The sequence below is a fragment of the Poecilia mexicana genome, unplaced genomic scaffold, assembly GCF_051168715.1.
Source record: "Poecilia mexicana isolate PSO_F unplaced genomic scaffold, ASM5116871v1 scaffold_2, whole genome shotgun sequence".
Taxonomy (NCBI): domain Eukaryota; kingdom Metazoa; phylum Chordata; class Actinopteri; order Cyprinodontiformes; family Poeciliidae; genus Poecilia; species Poecilia mexicana.
Window position 1 is genome coordinate 12,669,310 of NW_028263371.1, and position 22,436 is coordinate 12,691,745.

The 22,436-nt window shown below is 41.7% G+C and overlaps 1 long non-coding RNA gene across 1 annotated transcript; it reads left to right on the forward strand.

Moving 5' to 3' along the window:
* The first annotated feature begins 12,595 nt into the window (after positions 1-12,595).
* Positions 12,596-21,687, forward strand: LOC148160441 (uncharacterized). The gene is made up of 2 exons (XR_015764890.1): positions 12,596-13,219; positions 21,503-21,687. It is a non-coding gene; the product is annotated as an uncharacterized LOC148160441 (long non-coding RNA).
* The last annotated feature ends 749 nt before the right edge of the window (positions 21,688-22,436 follow it).

A 22,436-nucleotide genomic window follows, 5' to 3' on the forward strand; every position in this document is an offset into this window, starting at 1 on the left:
TTTGAACCCAAAAGACATTACAGAGACTGGAGGGTTATTAATATCCCCTTTTGTATTATTCAACATAATCTCATGTTGCAACCGCAAACTTCAGCGGGTTTTATTGCAAAGCAACCCGACGATTCATCACTCCCCGTCTTTGGCAGCGCTGATCCTTTCACCGAATAATCACAAAGCAAAACCTTGATGATACTGACGGATCACTGCCTCTTCCTCAGAGCTCGCGTCTTTCCCTCTACATTTAGGAAAACCAGCTGCTTTCTCTCCCGTCATCACTCCTCCTTTGTTCAACACGGGGGAAAAAAAGAAAAGAAAGATCCTGGCGATGGCACAAAGCCAGACAGAGGAGGTGTTTCAACAGTTCATCATTATTATATTTGGCACTTTTTAATCCGTGCACCAACCGATCGAACGCCGCGCGTCATTTAATGCCGCTGAAAAGATTCCTCTGCAGATGAAACTGGAGATACTAGGCGGTATCGGTCATTCCTATTAAAAAGAAAACAAGTGGTTGAAGTATGTAAGAGAGAAAAGGCTCGTCAAGAGAGAGAGCTAGCTCAGTGGGAAAAGGACCAAGCCTCAAACACAACATACCAGGCATGCCTCGTCTGACCCTTTGATGCTGCACGTGAATCTCACAACTCCTCTGTTATTTATTTGACACCAATTAGAGAAACATGATTGGTCCGTGCAGCTAAATTTGGAACTGAACTGGATGAAAAATACAACTAATTTGAGTAACGTTTCTGCAAGCGAGTATATGAAGGCCTCTTTGAGGGCAATTCTCTGATCGAGCCTCTGGATAAACTCTCGTCATCGGGTTATTACGTTTCCATTTAAACTCTACCTCTCCACTTAACTTTCAGTTCCCGGACACACGACGTCAAACATTCTCTCGTGTTCAGGAGCAAAATCTGGAGCAAAATCTGGACGGAAGACGAGAGGAAAAGCAGCAAAAGTCCAAGGAAAAACCTCAAACGGCGTTCAGAGAAACCGGATAGCCGTCGATCAAAAGAGAACAAAAATAATTCTCCCTCTTTCGAAGAAATAATAATGCAATCAAGGACTGCTTGATTGCACAGTCTATGGGTGGTTTCCATTTTTGCAATCCTGAATCTTCATCCAAGAGCACATTATCACCCTGAACCCTTAATCTCCGTTTGGCTGTTCGTCGTATCCGTTTGGACGGCAGTTCAGTTTAAGCAAATTATGTCAGCCGATGTTGAGAGGAAGTTGCAAGCCGTAACTCTTCAACTCTATGAAGGCCCTTATGTAAAATCGCCCCAAGATCCGTGCAAAAGTTGCGGCTGTGCTGAAATGCACATCACTGTTGCACACTTCCTTTTCTATGGTGTCCGTGGAAGAGCAGAGATGAACGTCTCTTTAAAAAGCAAACAAATATCCCTCCGAATAAGCAGCCGTGACAGATGGCTGCAAGCACAGAAATAAAACAGAGTCTGTGGAAGAAAGAAAAAAAAACAGTAAACAAAACTCATTCCTCCAGGGTCATGGCTGTTTTTATTTGTGCCTTGCAAAATAAATGATATTCTAAAGCGAAACGTTTGAACCCAAAAACATTACAGAGACTGGAGGGTTATTAATATCCCCTTTTGTATTATTCAACATAATCTCACGTTGCAACCGCAAACTTCAGCGGGTTTTATTGCTAGCACATAATTATGAACCTAAAGGAAGTAGTATTTAACCTCGTTTACTTAAAGTACCCTAAATAAAACAAGGTCCAGCTAATTGCCTTCAGAAGCACTTTGCCCAAATACACTCAACCTGTGTGTAATTTACATGCAAGGTCAACTTGCTCTTATGGCAACACACTCGTATTTGCGATTGACTTTTGGAAATCATTTAATTTGACTTCATTTCACAATAACCCACCAATCTATTTTGGTTTAAAATTCCAATAAAAACCCCGAAACATTTTTGGCTAGTACATATAAAAACAGGGAACAGGGTTTAAGTGGCCTGCAGAGGAGTGTGACTGAAAAATAATGCCGTGAAAATTCAACCAATCGAAAGTGGGTAGGATCCTCACTCCAAAGCTCCAGAATAAAATTAAACATCTGATTCCAGGGGTCACATTTGGACCACTGCAATCTGTTTTTATCCAAGAAGATGCGGTGGGAAAATAAGGTCTCAGGAAACAACCCTGGTTCCTGGAAAAACTCTCTGAACTGGAAAGATGTTTAATATTGGGTTTAGATGAGAGTAAAAACACAAAAGTGAAATTTTTAAGGATGTTTGGAGTGGGGGTAAATCAGATATATAACCAAAACAAGTCAGTCCAGTTTTGAAACAGCACGGCCGCCTCTGGCAGAGTGAGCGGTTTTGCTTTGAATATTTTATGATGGACTTCAAAAGAAATACTGCTGAGGTTCTTCTACTTTCCATGTTTATCAGCTTGGTATCATTTTGTTGTTAGCCGTGGCACTAGTGAATTTCTGATATCTGGCAGGAAAATAAAGATGCGGGGAGAACTGAATAGGTGTCCTGCCTCGGCCTGAATTTATGAACGTGCGTCACATGCCTCGCACTCAGCTCCTCGGTTCACAGTTTAATCCACACCGGCTTTGTGATGTTCTGCGTCTGCCCGTCTGTTGCACTTGGGTGTCTGATAGCCAGACTGGGGGGCCAGCGGACATGTTCTGAGTGATCAAACACGCCCACGCCGCGGTTTCCTCAGCACAGAGCCAAAACAAACCGGAGGGCCGTCGGACAGAATCGCAGCTACAACTGGCCGGTTTCATGGACGGTTTACTCTGTAAGCACCTTTTAAAATATGCAGATGGGCCAACCAAAACACTTCGAATGGTTGTTTGACGGTGACAGCTTTTCCTAGCAGCTCAATTTAAAAGAAACCTTTTAACGTGTCATCATTTGATTCCATGCCAGAGCAAGGAGACTTACAACTAGAAATCTATATCTACATTGTTTTGCACGCCTGAACTCAGATGCTCAAATAATCCAAAACATTGCAAACAGTTCATTCAGTATTTCAACAATAATTGTCTGTAAGTGGATATGAATTGATTTTTAAAGTCTTCCTGCCTTTAATCACAGGCAGGAATGCTAACATGCCTGAAAATCTTTTTTTGTATTTTGATTGCTTTTTTATTTAGTCTTGAATTTTCACAATTTCTCTAACCTCATTGAAGTGTAATTGGATGTGTTTAGTGAAATGTAGCCAATAAGGTAGAATAATGACAGTGTTATTTGAAGAAAACTCCAAACTAACACAAAAAATAAATTTTAGGGGAAAAAAAGACACTTATTGGAGACAAGCTGGAGAAGAAAATAAGCGAGGCTTTCAGAGTTCATAATTAGTGTCGGTTTTCCCCAGTTTTTAGACCTCTGAAAGGATTTCCTCGTGAGCCTTTTATCATTCGACGCAAAAACATCAAGTATTCCCCGAGGGAAAAAACAGAGTCCAAGAAATGATTCTTTCAGCAGAAGTCACAATAAGAAAGTAAAAATTGCATGTGAAAACTGGTGTCCACGTTTTATCAGCTAAAAACTGTTTTAGTAGAAGACACCAAACACGCTCACCTAAATTAAATGAGTCACATAAAATAACGATGGAACTGAACAATCCAAGAAAACTAACAAATGACATTAAACCAAAGCTTAAATGAAGAAATATACAAATACTAAATCTCTAGATGTAAAAACTCCTTTAAAAATTTGATTTTACGTCATTCCCTCTTTGCCTCCCTTTGATGACCAATTAAAATTCCCCTTTATAAGTCATTTCTCAATCATTTGCCTACCAAGAGACCCATAATTATAAACAAAGCTGTATTCACCTTGTTCTTAGCCTTTCCACTTTTCAACAAAAGAAAGATTGAACGGAGAAAAAAATATGCAGGAAAAACTTTTATGCATTACATATCTAATGAGGACTAGAAACCATTTACTTACAAAGATGTGAGGCAAGTTAAAATAAGATACCAGGTGGAGTAAAAACCCCAACAAGTAAATAAATAAACAAAGCTCTTTACATTTCCTGGGCGGCCTGAAATCCAGAGGCTCCACCAAAAACCTTCACTTCCGGCAACAGACGACTTCACCGGAACTGTGCCGCCTTTGATTGCGCTGGCAAGGCATAACTCGGATCAGGGTGGCTTCATGAGGATGACAGCTACAACTTAACTCTGACCTGTGACTCGTGAGCAGCCGTATCCGGCTAAGCCCGTTTAGCAGCTGCGGCTCTCCGGCACCGTCCATATAAGGCGGGACGGTGGAGACCGGCGGCGTTATCACAGCCAGACCGCTGCTCCGCGGTCACAACACATCGCTGCCCAGGGATCCGAGGGGATAAGTCTGCTCTTTGACAACCAGCCAAAGGATAACGATAACCTCAGAGCCAAAAGACGCTCGGCTCTGCTCTCTCCTGATCCGGACCCTGTGTAATTTAAGAGTCTGCTTTAGCTCGATGCAACAGGTCCTTTCTAAATATAAAAAAAAGGGAGGGAAAAAGCAGATGTGCAGAGACACTAATCTAGATCCTGTGAGAATAAATACAGCAGACAACAGTCTAAAAAAAAAAAACTTTTACAAGCATGATTCAGTCGAACAAAGTGGATTTGATACGGTCTTTATTTATCACTTTGTGTTTTAAACTGTCTTCTTTGAGATTTGCTTGTCAGATGTAAAGTGATTTATCAATAAGAGGGGAAACATGTGCAGTAGTTTCATATTTCTGCATTTACTCAACTTGTTTAGCACATGACAATCTTTTCAAATGTGCACATGCAGAATGTTTATAGGCATGACTTTAAAAATAGGTAGCACAAATGGGTGGGATGATATAATCCTGGATTCAAGACGAAATGAGAATCGAGCAATTTTAGAGAAAAACATCCATTTATTTTCATAAATAGAGTTTAACAAATCTTAACATCTCTATATGTTCCTCACAATACAGTGAAGAGTATCTTTTTCTCGTAGAATTAAATTTAAAGACGGGTAAACGATATGTTCTATGATATGGTAAACGGTAACCTTTAATAAGCTTTGTGGTCATTTTGGGTAAAAGATCTGAGTCTTTACCTAAGATATCACAGGGCAGAGTTGCACAATCGGCCCTATAAATACCACACTAAGTGCACTTTGTTTGACCCTCATCTTGCTGATGAGTCACCGGTAAATGTGCATGTACTAGAGAATATTTTTGTTTAATGGCAAAGCAGGATTTCTATCATGTCTAGCCTTTAATGATGTGCAGACCAGACCAAAGATTGGCATTCGTTAGCGATGATAATGAAATTACATCCTAGAATCTGCATAACGGCAACATAATGAGCTCAATGGATTCCACGCGCCACCTCCACAACGACAGCATGTGAGGAGAAGACATGCGACATGCACAGAGGCTCATTTCATTTCATGGGACTGCACACACGACTCAGGTTGATGGAGGCGAGCTTTTCTTCTTTTGTTGATACTGGACTTTGTAATAAAGTACCTGCACTCATATTTGAGATTGTTTAGTGGAGGGAGGGGGTTATTGCAGCTTCAGGCTAAGAAGGCCACAGATGTTATTAAAGGGGCAGCATTACGGGTTTCTCAGCCGGATAGTCCCATTTTATAGTGCAATCAAGCAACTATGTTACCTTCAGTTGCTATTAAAGTGCTGTATGTATCAAACATGGCTTAGAAGAAAGTTGACTTTGTAATTTTAACGCCTTGAAATTGGGTCTCTGTCTCTTTAAGAAGCTCTTGATCTTTTCTGAAACTGTGCATTCAGGAAGTCATCGCAATGATCGTCATTTCAGGGAGAGAGTGCACATGTTCAATGTCTTACTTATTGCTTGGTAAGCAACAAATGATTTTCATTTCCTATTAATAAAATACAACTTTGTCCTGGATCTACTGAGACCAATCAATCATGAGTTTTGGTTGAAGTGGAGAGCACAGAATATGACCAGGTGGAAGGGGAACAACACATTAGATACTGCCAAGAAGCGTGGACTAACTGCTTCCTGAGATTTCATGCATTCTAATGGTTTCAGACATGAGGCTGCCCACCCACGCAGACACACACTCACACACACACATTATAATCCAGGTTATATTCATGAGGATGAATCTGGTATCCACTTTCTGTTCCAGCTGCAGCCATGACCAGCCATGGGGAGATTTACTGTCTCTGTCCACCGATTATGAGGCGGGCCTGTACATATGATACCAGGAAGCACTCCCTTTGGTACTAGCAGCAAGCAGGGTTCCACTAATTAAAGTAAATATGGCACAACACACACAGGCCAGCAGACAGGCAACACATCAGCTCCTCTTTTTTTTTTTTCTGGATTACATTATGTACTGTAGTCGTCATTTTTTTATTTTTATTTTTTTACAATCACTTTTTGGTCCGAGGTACAGTTCTCTCCAGCTAGGGAGGTCAATCTTAGGGTAAAGCACAAGTTGTACTTCAAGTAGAAAAGGACAAATCCTGATCAAAAGAAATAATTTGATGATTAGTAAGCTATGCGGTTGCACGGCAACAAGGACCAGGAGGAAGCTGTGAACAGTTTCAGGAGAATCCGTCTCTGCACCAAAACAGGCACTCGAGACAAATGTCCTGTCAGAATCTCATCTCAGGTAAACAAGAAAGAAGCCTTGAACCAAGACGAGAACTACAGGACTGCAGGAAATGTTCCAAACAAGTTCTGTCTGCAGCGCTTGAAGCAGGTTCGCCAACAACTGGCAGCGGGCGATGTGATAAATTATGGAAACTTCACTGTGGTTTTATAGAAGCACGGAGAAGTTTCATCAGACAGCAGGATTGCTCATTTGATTGCTAAAATTTTGTTTCATTTGCGATTTCCACCTCTATCTGCCTTGAATATGCAAGACTTGGAAACGGTGACAGCCTGCTGGATGATGTCGAAACAGGGTGGGGACGTTTACAGTTTGAAAAATTGTAAACACTATCCTTTTCTTCTAAGAACAAAAGGATGCTGAGAACTAAGAGAGGCAAACAGCGGCCAGTTTGTGTTGTACATACCAGTCTCATGCAAAACTATTCATCATACGACCTTAATGTAAATATTTTATTGGTACTTTATGTGGCAGACCAATACAAAGTAGATCATCTGAAGAGAGAAAGCGAAACGATACATGGCGATACATTTTTTTGATAAAAAAAAAAAAACTTTGAGTGGTATGCCTTGATAATTAACGCCCTTCACTACGAGACCCCAAACTACGGTCCAGTTCAAACCATTTTTTCTAGAAATCAGCTAATAGTAAACTGTGTAATTTAGTCTAAATATAAATCCAGAAGGCGGCTGCATGTTCTGGATGGAGTGTATTGACATAGCTGTTGAACCGAGCCCAGGTCGTACCCCGCCTCGCTGGAGATGGGCACCAAGCGACAACCCTGACCTGAGAACTGATGGTCACAGATGCTCTCCATCTAGTCTGAGCTTGAACTTGAAATTTCAGGCTCTGCATCCGATGTAGAAAGCTGGTGGAGAAATACACTCGGAAGTTTTGTAGCTTGAACTCCAAAAAAAAAAGAAAAAAGGTGATTCGGTAAAGTAGTGATTTATGAGACTAACCCATCAGTATTGCATGAAAAACACACCAGGGTTTAATAAGAGTCGCGTTTCAAAAGGAGTCAGTAACACGATCATGAGACTCGTCATGTCTTTTGCTATGAGCAAATAAATATTACAATCATTTGAAGCATAAGCTACAAACAATGTACGCCCTAATGTAAGAAAAAAACAAAACAAAAACATTTCAGACCAAGTAGCGTTCAATCAATATGACATTTATGAGAGAAGCATCTCTCATTGGTTATTCTGCTGGTTCTCCAAATATGGATGGGCAGGATTATGACATTGTAAAATCATAAAAACTGTTCTTACTGTACAGAAAAGATCAGGGTTTTTTAAAGCAGCCTCTTATAATATCTTGTAATATCTAAATGTTTTGCATAGCAGTGGAAATAAAAGAAAAAAGTGGGAGTGCATCATGAGAGCATTAACACGTTTCTACCAGAGCCAACACTGTCATATTTAGTGAGCAGAAAAAGGGCTCAGTTTCTCAAGGCCAAAGTCAATACAAATTAAGTCGGAACAGAACCAAAACATATTTGTAATATTAACGCTGAAACTGAGTTTCACTCCAAGTGGACACTCGGTTCAATCAGAGCTGAAATTAATACACTGCTTCCAACGAAAACAAGCAGAACGGTGTAGAACGGACTCCAGAGTGTGAACTCGGAACGACACGACAACTGCGACGCCACGGTTTCAGTAACATATAGGTGACATGTGGGATAGCATGATGAGTGTTGATGCAGAGCGTCTCACAGAACCTGGCTCTGCAGACTGCTCCTACGCAGCCGCACCCGTTTGTCCAAACAAGGTGCTGGAGAAAGGTCTTTTTATCTCAGTGCCTTTAGACTCACAAATTTTTATGTAGTAGCAGAGAAAGCTAATTCAGTAATTTGCACCTCTAGGTTTACAACACAGGCAACAATGCTGTTTTATTTCAAAAAGTTTCAGGAAAAGTGTAGCAGGGTAGGGCAATCAGAGTGGGAGCAGAATTATGTCACCTGTTGAAAACTGAACCAGTGAGGACATGGCAATGCATTGGCTCCCCTGTTCTCCACTGTTAAAAGATAAGAGTCAACATCAACGTTAGTTCTGAAGGTTTGAGAAACATGATTGCAGAATGACAATAATGCAACTGTAGGAGGTGTTCATTGGGGTACATATAAATAAAACAAAAAAACATTCCTGTTAGTGAACGTTCTCCGATAACTTGTGAGGTCTTCCTGTTTTCCGATCCAAAGCAGTTGAAACATTATTTTTCTCCTCAGAAATTAAAGTTTATGTATGAACAAATCAAGCCCAATAAATATATTTCAAAGTAAAGTCTGAAAAGTTAGAAAGTAGTCTACACACTGGAACTACTGCAGAGTTTAGTTCTTCTAGTGATTTGTGGCGCACACCCTTGGATATTACAAACTCTTCTATAAATTCTGCAACAAACTGCACAGACTACATAAAAAAATAATTGGTGTCTATTCAATTGACTCATGGTATTCTTTTCAGCAATGGGAAAAGTGGTAGCCTTCTTTCAGCCAGCTCACTGACAGTGCACAATGATCAAACCATGGCATACTTTGATACTGCAATATAGCCTTTGTGTGCGTGTGTTGTTTTTTTTTAACCAGATGTAGAAAATGCCTGCAAAGATCACTTCCACACTCTGGACATTGACTTTTTAAGGTGGACAACACTTCACAGTCCCTTTTTTTTACATCAAGACAAAACAAAAGACTGACAGTCATATCACCACATGAACAACTAAAACTGCCCTCCAAATCCGTGATATATGGGTGGGGGAAAATAAAAAAAGTATATTTATTTGATAACTTTTCCAGACATTTGTACACAAAGCTCATGATGACAGTTTCTTGCTTAGACTAAGAAGGATTTCCCCTCAGAAAACACATGAAGGAACTAGCTAAGCTTTGTCAGCCGACACAATGAGACCACAGTGTCAGCGGTCTCATGCTAGGAGTCCTGCAGGGAGAAACTAAAAGCGGGACGGCATATGACCAGCTGTTCTCAAGGTCCTGGAACCACGGCCCTCATGAAGCTTCAAAACAACCACAAACACAAACAACAGACGTGGAAAAAAAAGAAAGAATAAGCCAGGTAGTCACAGTACAACTACCCTGAATAATAATAATAATAATAATAAATGCTTAAGCTGGTATGTTAGATTGGATAACTGGTTATTGTTTGTGAAGTACTGTCACTCATACTACTTACCATTACTGAAAGGAAAAAAAACAAAACAAAACAAACCTGCTGAGGATGTCAGGAACATTTAGGTGAGGGAGGAATAATAATCTGAAAAGGTAAGGCTTTTGAAATAGACGAGCCATCTGATGTTTTGTAGGTCAGCGCAATTATGAAAAAGCAAAGTAGCTCAAAATTATTTCTCCTCAAATGAGAGTAGACCCGAGCAGTGTCACCGTGACACGTGGAAACACAAAGAGAGAACAAATGCAATCCAAAGAAACCTGCAGGTTCATCATGTGTTGACAAACTGAAAAGTAAGACAGTGGATAGTAGATACCATGAGAGTAAAAGCTTTATTATACATGTGATCAGAGAAACACACGTAAAATGTGGTCAAGCTGATGAAGAAGAGACGTCTGATGAAAAGACCTCTCCAGTCTGGTTACGACATCATCACAACAGCACAATAAATGCATTAGAAAGACCTACATATCGTGTTAAAGAGTTTCACGTGGTATTCTTCTGTTGCTATAGAAGCCTGAGTCAATGTGTGGCTGTTAACAAAGTTGTTATGGAGACTGAGAACTGTGCAGAGAGTAGAGGAGTACGCCTGCTGCTGTTTGCTTTCTTTTCCAACGCTTACAACCCAGAGGATTGTGCCCCTGACCTCACCTCTAAGGTTGAGCCCAGCTACAAGCCTACGGCCTTTCTTTACCACAACAGGCTAAAGCAGTGCACGCATTTCTTCAATCTGTTCACCTCCTTCATCGTCCTACAAGATACTTAAACTCCTGGACTCGAGGAAAAGGCCTCATCGGAAGGGAGCGGCTTTCTTTTACCTCTACGATTTAAGAGATATTCACTGATCTCAGGGACAGTTCACAACAGGTGTTGAGAAATCTACCACCGACTACGGCGATAGGGGCCCCCTCCTCATGTCAACTGTGGGTGATGACCTTGACATCAAGAGCCTGGGGGTAAATCCTTGACATCTGAAGTAGGTTACAGGAATCTTTCTCTACTTGAGCCCACTGCCTGCAAGGTAGAGTGTCGCAGTTGGGAGTAACGTGAACCTCTGGTGTGTGACGATTTCCAGTACCTAATCGGTTTTGGGAGGTGAAATAGTCGTGGTGGTCAAGAACTCCATACCCGTGAATTTTGAAAGAAGTGACTCCAATTGTGACACTCTAAAAATATACCGCTATAAGATCCCAAACTATAATGATGTAGATTGCTACTCAAGACTTGGTCAAAGTCACAATCCAATGACAATAACTAAAGCAAATAAAGGATGAGAGCAGGATAAAACAGATGAAAGGACACAAGTACAGGAGGTTTTGGTCCTCCGTTGCCATAGCAAAGGCTTTTAAAACCTTTCTGAGAAGTGAATGGTTTTGCTCAACAAAAACATACAAGTGGCACATTAGGCACATTTCCCAGCTCTGTATTTTCAACCAGTGACTCCATTAAAGAGGCTCTATATAATTTCACTGCACACAAAAAAACCCCAACTCATCTTATATCCATCTTATATCACCATTCAGAAGAGGTCATGATGTTCAGTTTAGGGCCGATTCAGGACAGAAATTGCAAAAAATATATTAGCTTTTAATCACCAGTCTGTTAGGCGACATGCTGGATTAGAGATTAAAGACGAGACGGAGGATTTCCCAGTTGAGCATCGCATTGTAACATAATGAGTTCAACGAGTTACGGGACAATATCGGATCTCCAAGGCCGATCAAACATCAAACTTGGAAAATCTCAGAGGTTTCTACGCCTCCAAAATCAGTTTGAGTCTGGAAATACCATCAACATTTTAATCATTAGAAGATGAAGCTGCAGATGAAGAGGTTTTGTATCACAGCAATCTGTTGCAACTCTTCATCCAGGAACGGCTCTCTGTGCAGTGAGGATAATTGATACGACATACAAAATAGGTTCAGAGTTTTCTTTTTAAGGAATCATATGGCAGCTACCGCAAAATTATAATAAAATCCACATTGTGCTAATTACGTTTTCCCTCGACCTCTTTATCTCTGCGTATGGAGCCAAGTGTGCTCCTCAGTGGTTTTGTCAAGAACGTTTTGCATTTGTGGTTTCACTCTGGACGACTCAACATCCGTCAGTCTTCCAGCATCCAGCCTGTGTGCACAATTTGGAGGTGTGCACCTGATGCACGTAGCACTTCAGAGGCTTATGAAGGCCGTTGGGAGTCAGATGTGGATGTGATGAGGTTGTAGCCCCGGCGTGAAGCCACTCTTCCTTCAGATTCTCTGCTAGTCAAGCCATGCATGTGCATGTGGTCTACACATCACATAAGGTAACACTGCTGCTCCCAGGATCCTGATGTGCTGCACAGAACCGTGACAGGGCAATGTTTTCTGACCAAATAAAGAGTTCAGGCCCCTTGTAAGAGCTCAAAGCTTTTGTGGATCCTATGTTTTGTTTAATATCATAGAAAAATGGATGAATTTCACACAGTTTCTTTTAGCCTTAAAGCGTTGCCCTCTGACTCACGAGCTAAAGATGCCTGGAAATTAAAAATCGACCTGGATGTACGGTTTAGTTCCAACTTCTGGCCAATCCCAGAGTAAAGCGACTTCGGATTGACGGTTTTCTGATATTTACTAGGATTTAGGCCGATATACTGTACACACCCTCAACCTGAATGTGAGGAGTTAACTGAGAAGCACATTGTTTCAAATATACAGAGGCTTTTACAGCAGATGGTGCCAACAGTGTCCTGCACTCAGTTATCAGTAGATGTTGCAGAAATATTGCGGTGTTAAAACAGGTTAATTTCTAGATTTAGGATTTTTGTCCCATTAAGGATGCACAGCAGGGCTGGAAAACCATCTAAGCTTAACTCACAATTCTATCAACTGTCAGGACAAACATGCATTTGTCTTTTTTTTTTTGTTTAATGGATGTGTTGTTGCAAATCTGAGTTAAGTGCTCTTCTTCACCGCCGCTAATGTTCCAGTCAGACCCGACATAAAATAAACAGCTGCTGACAAATTAAATGTGTAGTTGTCACATAATGCTGAGTTGGTCTACATATTTGTTGGGGATTTTTAAATGAAGATTAATAGTCTTATTTACATGGACGATAAAAGTGTAAAAAAATACAGAGAGAGAGAGAGAGAGAAAGAGAGAGAGAGAGAGAGAACAACCACATTAACATCGCAAATCTAATTTGAGCTGTGGCTTGCAGCTCGAGTGGAATACTAACCCACAGAAGAGTTACCACACTAAACCGATTGATTGCAGGTTTGGGGGGGAATGTATATCACAATTTATAAATTTCCCCTGAAAATAATCTCTCCATGAGTTGGTATTTCAACATAGGAGACAAACTAATTAATGCGAATGGATGGCAGATGAGGAGAACGGAGCAAAAGATGTCCCCGGTGCAAGACTAAAGTGTTGCTCATGTGGCCTATGTGGTTTTGGTGGCTTCTATCGGTGTGGTAATGAACGACAAGGAGCTGCTCAAGTTGGCATCAGCTGTTTCTTTAATTCTCCATCTGCATTTCACAGAACGGGCATGGAGGTAAGGTCAGTCTCTGGCATAAAACAAGCTCCTCGTCAGTGATCCTCATGGCTCTGAGGATTACCCATAATACAATAACCACAATAAAATAATTTAAAATTACAGTGATCGTATAGTGGATTTTGTTTTACAATAAAAGGACAACCAGTGAGTCTCCTTTTTAGAGAAAATAAAGTAACTAATTAAAATGTTCTGAAAAATAAAATAAAATGCTGACATTTTATTTACTGGATGCCATTTTTATGTTTTAGTTTATATAACCTTGCATTTTAGAACAATGCAGAAACATAAATTAACCACATCATTGTATAAAACTGTTAATATAAAACTCAGTGTCATGCTAACCATCTGCTACAGGAGATTTGGTAAAACATACCTGCATTTCACAGAACGGGCATGGAGGTAAGGTCAGTCTCTGGCATAAAACAAGCTCCTGCAAGGAGGAGCCATAATGTTACCACGTGGGAAATTCCCACTGCACTTTCCCACGAACTAAACATTCTCAAACACGACAAAAATGACATAATAACAGAACTAGCGTGACCCAGACCGAACATATTTCAACAATATGCAAAAACGACAACCACAAACGCACTTCACAAAATGCATTAATAATATTTCTTTAACACATGACAGAGACACGTTACCTCGTCAGTGATCCTCATGGCTCTGAGGATTACCCATAATACCTCGCTCTTTCTAGGGTGAATGCAATACAACTTTTTACCAGCAGATGGTGCATTTTAGCAGGATTTAACCTCAACCATTTTAACTATGTTACATACACCCCCCTTAAATTCTGCTAAAAATGGGGTTGCATCAAACAAGCACACACAGCACTAAAATAAAAGTGCGATAAAGAGAGCACATAGTTGTCACATCAGTTCAAAACTTCCCCTAAGGAATAATGCTAGCAAGAGTGTGGCCAATACTCTCACCAACACAGACCCAAAAGATGCCATTTACACCTTTTGATATTCAACCGTTGCTCTATAAGGCAATCACCGAGAAAAAAAAAAAAAAAAAACAACCCCCAAAAAACTTTGAATTAACACAAATCTACCCAGCAAACATTGTCTTTACAAAGGAAAACAGAGAGTCCACAGTCGACATTGAATCATCCACAACCTGTTCATTCATTTCACATATAAGTCTGGCCGGAGGCTTAACAGGCCTACCCGACCTAGTGCATAGCCGAGAAGGCTGAGTGCAAATAACATCAGTTGCGGGCAAGTCCAGTTTTGTGTCAATACTATGTTCAGCTGAAAGATCATGCTGAATGAGCTCAGAGTGGACAGCTGCAGTTGTAAGGTTGGAAACTGGTTCAGGAGAGCTTGACAGTGCAACAGATTCAGGGAGATGAGGTTCAGGCAAATCCTTGGTCACATCACTTGAGACAGGAGACACAATGTCTACTGAAGAACCACATACTGGAATGTCAGAAGCACAGTCAGGGTGATTTACAACAACTTCATCCATACAACCATTTCCGTCCATCTGCAAAAGCCAGTTCACAGTTTTAGTTTCATTGTCCTGTACTTCATCAGGCACAACAGGGTGAGAAGGTCCACTTCCTGCTGTGGAAGGGCAAGAGGAATTGTCCACATCATCAGAAACGGCAGCAGCAGTAAGAAAGTTGACAGGGAGGAGAAGATTTCTGTGGAGAACCTTTGTCCTTGATGTGACAGGGTCTTTGATGCAATACACATTGATATCAGGCTTCACAGACACCACTTCATATACCGTTGATTCCCATTTGTCTGCAATCTTCCTCTTCCCTCGCTCACCACGATTAGCAACCAAAACTCTGTCACCCACATCGAGAGGAGAACCTTTAGCCTTGCGGTTGTAGTACATTGCTTGATGGGCTTGTTCTGATGAACTGTTTTGTCGGGCAATGCGGGCAGCCACAGAGAGGTCATGTTTGAGGCGGGAGACAAACTCATGATGGTCTACAACTGGGCCATTTGACAGAGCGTGCTGGAAAACCACATCAATGGGCAGGCGCGGGATCCTGCCGAACATAAGGAAAAACGGTGCAAATCCAGTTGTTTCATGCTCAGTGCAATTGTAGCAGAATGTTAGCATTTTGAGCATCTGAGGCCATCTTGCCTTGGACTGGAGAGGAAGTGCACGTATCATGTTTCCTAAGGTTCTATTGTAACGTTCAACAATGCCATTCCCCATCGGGTGGTACGGTGTAGTGTGAGATTTTTGTATGCCAGCCATTTCCAGAAGTTCTTTGATGAGAAGACTTTCGAAATTTGCTCCTTGATCTGAATGAATGCGTTTAGGAAATCCATATGTGCAAAAGAAGTCATCCCACAGACGACGAGCAACTTGTTTGGCTGACTGATTCTTGCATGGAAATGCATGTGCCATCTTGGAAAAGTGGTCCGTTACAACTAGGACATCCACACTACGCTTATCTGAGAGCTCAGCTGTCCAAAAATCAATACAGACCAGCTCCATTGGCTCAGAGGTCTGAATACTTTCAAGGGAAGCTCTGTCATTAGGTTCTGGAGTTTTGCCAACCACACATCGAAAGCAACACTTGACATGGTTAATGATGTCACGTTCCATCCCAATCCAAAAGAACCTCTGTCTGGCGAGAGACAGTGTGCGGGCCTGGCCCTGATGACCAGCTGAGTCGTGCACTCCTTGGAGGACTTTGGCTTTTAAAGAGTCAGGGACAAGAAACTGTTGAGTTGTCATGTTCATTTGTTTGTCTTTCTTAACTCTGTAAATCAGGCCATCTTTAATGACAAGCTTAGGCCAATGTCTCAGCAGGTTTAAAACACCAGGTGACTCACTTGCTCGTTCACGTCTGGTGGGTCTCCTGTGACGCTGCATATAATAGAAAAGTCTGCCCAGCACACCATCCTGACCTTGTAAATTAGCAAGTTCACTCTTTGGCAGCAAGGCAGATTGATCAGTGTCACTGAGTTGCAAGACAGCTGGATCAGTGGCTCTCATCTGACTGAAACCTCCAGACTCATGTGCCTCAAGAACAGCTGACACATCTTGTGATGTTAATGATGTCTGGGAAGTTGGTGAGGGCACCTCAGCATCGTCATCTGTGCATTCAACAACCAACTGACAGTTGGTCGTACAACGAAACGCGTCTTGGACCGTTTTCTCCACCACACCGTTCACCTGGTTAAGTAGTGCGGTATATGGTTCAGTTACAATGCGATGGCTCATGCATGACTGAACAAATGGTTCTCTACTCAAGGCATCAGCGACAACATTTTTGCTACCAGGAACATAGTTCAGATCAAAACTATAGGGAGCGAGCCTGGACACCCACCGCTGTTCACACGCATCTAACCTTGGTTTGGTTAGTATGTACGTTAATGGGTTGTTGTCTGTCCAGACTGTGAAATGACGCCCTTTAAGCCAGTGGCTAAACTTGTCACAGATTGCCCATTTCAGAGCAAGAAATTCCAAGCGATGTGCTGGATAGTTTAGCTGAGAGCGTGAGAGAGTCCTACTGGCAAAAGCCACCGGTCTAGCCACCTTTCCATCAGGAGGAAGCTGTGACAAAACAGCTCCAATGCCATCAAAAGAGGCATCAACTGCAAGGATGAATGGAGCATTAAAATCTGGATGAGCCAAGGTAACACCACTTATCAACTCATTTTTCAAAGTTTTAAATGCTTCCTTGCACTCATCAGTCCAGTCAGATGGGGACAGTTTAACCCGACCCTTTTTAAATTTGGGTTTGTTGCCTCGCCCCTTTTTGTTTGTCACTCGTGGCTCAGCTACAAGGCTAAAGAGTGGTTTAGCTTTAACGGAGCACTTCCCAATAAAGTGATGATAATAAAGGACCATCCCAAGAAAGGATCTAATTTTCCTGGCACATGGTGTCTCACCATCAGGCTCCATAAGATCAGTTTCCTGTACCTCACTGATAGCCTGAACTTTACTAGGATCAGTGCTTACACCATCCTCACTTATCACATGACCCAAAAATTTCACTGACCTACGAAGGAAGTGACACTTTTTGGGAGACAGTTTTAAGTTATTTGCAGCCAGACGAGAGAAAACCATCTGGAGCCGATCAAGCGCAACCTGTTCAGATGGGGCAAAGACCATCAGGTCATCCAAATAACATAGCAAGCTAGTGAAATTTTGGTCCCCAAAAATAGACATCATCATCCGCATAAAAGTTGCGGGGCTGTTGGTCAAGCCTTGAGGCATCCTATTGTACTCATGCAGGCCAAAAGGAGACGAAAAGGCAGTAAACCTTTTGTCATCCTCGTGTAGTCTCACATTATAGAACCCTGAAGTCAGGTCCATGGTGGAAAAGAATACATTCCCACCAAGTGCAGCGAGGGCATCTGTTTGATGAGGCAATGGATGCGCGTCTTTAACGGTTCGCGCATTCAACCATCTGAAATCATTGCAGATACGGAGATCTCCATTCGGCTTCACAACCAGAACCAGAGGAGAGGAGTATTCGCTTTGTGATTTACGAATAATTCCCAACTCCTCCATTTCACTCAGAGCAGTGCGCAGTTTTTCATAATGACAAGGCGGAACACGCCTGTATGGTAACCTAAAGGGCTTGTCATCCACCAGACGTATTCTGTGCACAAAATCTGTAGCATCCCCACAGTCCATTTTATGCCGAGAAAAGATGTATTCATACTGCCGAATTATTTGCAGTAACTTATTTTTCCACTCAAGGGAGACTTCACAAGATGAGAAGTCCAAGTCCTGGAGTCCAATTTCACTCAGAATGTGAGACATCTCCTCGTCAGTTACTGGTGTTTTTACAGGGTCTTTGGTGTACTGTGTGTTGGATTGGATGCACTCAGGTTTGGTGAAGTCATGTACAGAAACACAAGTGGACACATCGGCAACTTTTGCATTTCTTCTCAGAGTGAGAAGTTTTTCAGTTGGATTTACAATCTTGACAGGAACACAACCATCAGCATACAATGATGCTACAACTCTCCCCACTAGGATTTGTCTGGGTCTGCACTTGGACTGAGTTGGTTCAATGATGACTGAACATCCAACTAAAGAAACATCAGATGTAGGCAGTTTGGCCCAAACTAAATGTTCAGTTAGAGGCTGGAGAGTAACAGACCTTTTGAGTTTGGCTGTGCCCACTTTGATGGGTTTCATGCCTGGGTCACAGGACATCGAGTCTGACAGCAGAGACATTAAACAGGGCAAATTGTCTTTGTGAATGTCTCTCTGAGAGGAACAGTCAGTTGTCTCATCAAAAGAGACTTTCATTCGTGAAATCAGCCATCTGATAGCATTACTGCCCAATATCATTTCATCAGATTGGCCCGGAACCACTAGAACAGGGATCATGACATTAAAGCCAAAAACTGTTAGAGTGAGTTCATACAATGCAGAAGGTGTGACGACATGACCTCCACATCCAACAATAACAAAATCAGCGGCTGGTTTCTTATCCAGGTTCGTGAGATAGTTTGAAAGTTTTGCTTCTGCTTCCTCACTCATGGTGCATGCCATTGATCCACTGTCAACCAAGGCTTTGAGGGAATGTGTGCCTCCAACAGTCACATCCGTGTAGAACAAGCTGTCAGTCTTAGAAAGTCTCTGAGGGGCTTGCACAATCAGTGTCTTTTGTGGTGGAACCTTGCTGCTGTAATTAATGTACAGAGTCTCACAGTCATCATCAGAAGAATCCAAGGTGGGAGTGTCACTAAGAGGATCTGCGCTGTCCTCCCCTCCACGCAGATCTTTCAGTTTTCCTGTTAGTTCGTGGGAAGGTAGCTGATCTCTCTGACTGCAGTTTCGACTTGAATGGCCAGGAAGATGAGAGAAGAAGCACAGATTGTTCTGTCGGCAGTGCATACGTGCAGTGTGAGAATTATCATTACACACAGAACATGGTATGTCATTCAGTCCTTTAATAGTCGGCAAACGGTTTTTAACAGGTTGCCTTCTGCTGGACTGGGAGTTGCACTGGGCTTGAAGTAGCACTTTCTCCAACATGCCAATCAGTCTTTCCATTGTGGAATTGTCTGGGGCCACACATTGTTGCAGTTCCTGCTTTTGAACAGATGTGGGCGCTGTGCAGGCCACTTCTGCTCGGTTCACACTGATTCTGCTTTCTTTCTCAGCAGACCGCAGTCCCTTTTCCATATGATACTCATCCAACACTTCCTGAACATCTTGTGCCGACCATTTTTCTATGGTCTTGGATCTGAAGGTGAGAGCTAAATCTTTACATGGGCAGTATCTGATGAACATGCGAGTGACTTCAACACTTGGATTGTCAAAGGTCTTACCCTGTTCTTTAAGTCGGTTAGCAGCAACATCAGCTGCTCCATTCAATCTTAGCCAATATTCGAATGGATCCTCGTTCTCTCTTGGCCGGGTGGAGTAAAAATCAGCAAGTGGTACGGGAGAGCACTGATCAGACCCAAAATGTTTGCGCAGAAGCGAATAGATGGCTTGTGGATTACGCTGAACATCAATTCCACAGTTGCGTATTCCACACCTCACAACATCCCTCGCTCTGCCTCTAAGATGGATAAGGATCTCCTCAGCCTGGTGTTCTTGCTGCACACCACTCTTTTTTATGTAATTTTTCATCGAGTCCTCCCATTCATCAACTGTAACTGTATCAGAACTCTCCCCCTTAAAAATAGGTGGTTCCTTCACCTGGCTTCTGGAGACGAGTTGGACCTGAGAAAGATCCAGTGAGCCGCATGGGACTTGATGGTTCTCATTTCGAGTTGTTTCAATTACAGTTCCACTTGGGCTGCTTGAGTTCAGGTGTGCCATAACACTATCAGCCAGCTGTTGCCCTATTTGTTGGACAATAGTGCTCATCCGATCCACTAGCCCAGCATTATCAACATGAGAATCTTGGATAGATGTGCTAGAACACTGAGGAGGTTGAATAGTAGGACAGGTCTGACCACTGGGTGTAACAGTTTCCCCAGTCACCAATGAGTCATTTACAGTATGTACATCAAGTGATGGACTACCCAATGAAAATGGAACAGGGGTGTTAGAGAACCCTCTACCTCTGCCAATACAGAGTGGAGTCACATTTGATTGTCCAAAATTACTGAAACTCATCTTGACAAAAGTCCAAGAGCATTCAAAAGAAATGTCCTTTCACAAAGATGTACAAACACACTCAGATGCGCTACTTAGACTTCCGTTGCAAATTCAGATGACACAGTGGAGCTCCAGCGACGTGAGGATCAGAAGTCACCAGCCCGGTCCGATGTAGTTCTCGACGAGTCACGGCACCATTGTGGCCTATGTGGTTTTGGTGGCTTCTATCGGTGTGGTAATGAACGACAAGGAGCTGCTCAAGTTGGCATCAGCTGTTTCTTTAATTCTCCATCTGCATTTCACAGAACGGGCATGGAGGTAAGGTCAGTCTCTGGCATAAAACAAGCTCCTCGTCAGTGATCCTCATGGCTCTGAGGATTACCCATAATACAATAACCACAATAAAATAATTTAAAATTACAGTGATCGTATAGTGGATTTTGTTTTACAATAAAAGGACAACCAGTGAGTCTCCTTTTTAGAGAAAATAAAGTAACTAATTAAAATGTTCTGAAAAATAAAATAAAATGCTGACATTTTATTTACTGGATGCCATTTTTATGTTTTAGTTTATATAACCTTGCATTTTAGAACAATGCAGAAACATAAATTAACCACATCATTGTATAAAACTGTTAATATAAAACTCAGTGTCATGCTAACCATCTGCTACAGGAGATTTGGTAAAACATACCTGCATTTCACAGAACGGGCATGGAGGTAAGGTCAGTCTCTGGCATAAAACAAGCTCCTGCAAGGAGGAGCCATAATGTTACCACGTGGGAAATTCCCACTGCACTTTCCCACGAACTAAACATTCTCAAACACGACAAAAATGACATAATAACAGAACTAGCGTGACCCAGACCGAACATATTTCAACAATATGCAAAAACGACAACCACAAACGCACTTCACAAAATGCATTAATAATATTTCTTTAACACATGACAGAGACACGTTACCTCGTCAGTGATCCTCATGGCTCTGAGGATTACCCATAATACCTCGCTCTTTCTAGGGTGAATGCAATACAACTTTTTACCAGCAGATGGTGCATTTTAGCAGGATTTAACCTCAACCATTTTAACTATGTTACACTCAGTGAAAAAACACAGCGTGGAAACTATTCATCTGTTTGACATTTCACCATCAGATCAGTTTTCTGCTGATGCAGAGCAACAGCAGAGCGATCATTTACGCCGTGTTTCGGAAGGTTTTAGATGCTAAAAAGCAAGGGGACAAGTGGAAAATTGAAATGTACTCCAAAAAAAAATAAAAAAATAAAAATGGTGAGACAAATTTGATCTTTCTGTGCATGTGAGGATTCTTGCCGTCAGTGCATCAGCACAAGCACACGTTATTGTGGAATTAGCTGATATGCGACTGGGAGCTAGCAAATCTCAAGTTTCCCTAAAGAAAATTTAGATTTTTTAAATTTTTTGTTTTTTACATTTACAATGACATTCACAGTGACATTAACAGAGAGACCGTATTGGTGGCTGCAGCTTCCTGTCGGGATGATGGGCTCCGCTCAAGTAAAGCTAAATCAGTTCATGTCCAAGCATCGATATCGATAGCAGCCGGTCACAATAATGTAAAACCTGATCGAAGGATCGAAGCTTTGTTTTTAGTTTTTTAGACACCTATATGAAAAAGACACTTTTCAGATCGTAGCTGAAGCACATTCTTTTTAACTTGCAATTTTTATTAGCACTTTTTACACATTTTTTAAAAACATTTATTTAGAAAAACGAGAGAAAGGATAAGCTGAATACTTTTTTCCCCTGAAATCCTTTTCCTCTGTTAGAGTCAGAATAATAAAACGGCGTAAGCCTGGAAGTACGAGCACACCGGTGCTGGAGGAAAAAAAAAAAAAAGTTGGTCGGCGTTTGTGTGACATACCATCCGTTGCTAAGTTACAGGAAGACAGAGGCGAGTTTTCTGAATATGCAGCAGAATGCGTCAGCGCCGGTTTATTAAAGACATCCTCAGCTGGCCTACATCCACGCTCATTTTACATCAAATACCTGAAACAG